At 61.7% G+C, this 1,031-nt stretch overlaps 1 protein-coding gene across 1 annotated transcript in view; it reads right to left on the reverse strand.

Annotated features, from left to right (window-relative positions):
* PLXNA1 (plexin A1) overlaps nucleotides 1-1,031 on the reverse strand; it is a 109,596-nt gene that overhangs the window by 102,930 nt on the left and 5,635 nt on the right. The window lies entirely within an intron of this gene.

A 1,031-nucleotide genomic window follows, 5' to 3' on the forward strand; every position in this document is an offset into this window, starting at 1 on the left:
CACGGGCCTGGAGAAGCTTTCGCAGGCTCTGCCTGGGGAGAGGCAGAGGCAGAGCTGCACCAGCTCCTCTCCACCCTCAGACCTGAGATGGGCAAGGCAAAGCCAGAGGGATGCCCCCTGTGAAAGCTGGGATGCAGGCAGGGGAGTGGGGACCAGGACCAGCTCTGCAGCACTTGCCCCCTCCACTGAGCATCCTCGCCACGTCACCCTGACCTGCCATGCATGACAACAGACCCTGGCCACAAGTATCCAGCCTGGGGGACGCACGGGCCTCCTGGAGGTCCCACACTGGGCAAGGGCCTCACACGCAGCAAAATCCACCCCCAGCAGCCACCGGTCCGTCCTAGGCAAGGAGGAGCTCCAGCCAAACCCCCAAGGGTGGCAGAGAGCCTGAGTGCAGGAGGTTAGGGCGGCAAGGCAGGCACGGCCAACAGGGAGACAGCCTGCTCCGGCCATGGGATTTTTCCGCTTCACAAGGTTCCTTATGTAACTTTAAATTCAAAGGGGAGAGAGGTTTTTTGGCAAGCAGCGGCCTCCAAATGCATGCCAGTCCCCAAGGGGTTTTAAATCCATACAGCACGTGCACGGAACATATGGGAAAATGCTGAGCTCCCGAGCTCCACGTACGCAAGGGCAGTGCACAGCGATTCCCACCCACCGCTGCCCGGGAAGCAAGGGTCAGCCCAGCCCAGCTCCCACCAGCAACCCACAGTCACCCACGGGGAGGAGGGGAAACACAGTGCTTTTCCATGCCCTGGCACTCGCAGCCACAACAGCTTCAGCCTCCAGCAGCCCCGGCAAGGCTGCTCGCCCTCCTCACTGTGCCGTCACACCGGCCCCAAGGCTCCCAGCTGCAGTGGGGACTCAGCGCCGTGCCAGCCTTCCAGCTGGGGAAGGAAGGGGAACAACGCCAGCCAGTCACGTTCAGCTTCCCCAGGCGGTCTGGGGATGCTGGGCTGCTTCCTCAGTCACTCTAACTTCTGTTTTTGCTGGGTGCTCAAGTTCGCATACAGCCAAAGATCAGATCCCCA

The sequence above is a fragment of the Egretta garzetta genome, unplaced genomic scaffold (genome assembly GCF_000687185.1).
Source record: "Egretta garzetta isolate BGI_Z169 unplaced genomic scaffold, ASM68718v1 scaffold215, whole genome shotgun sequence".
Classification (NCBI taxonomy): domain Eukaryota; kingdom Metazoa; phylum Chordata; class Aves; order Pelecaniformes; family Ardeidae; genus Egretta; species Egretta garzetta.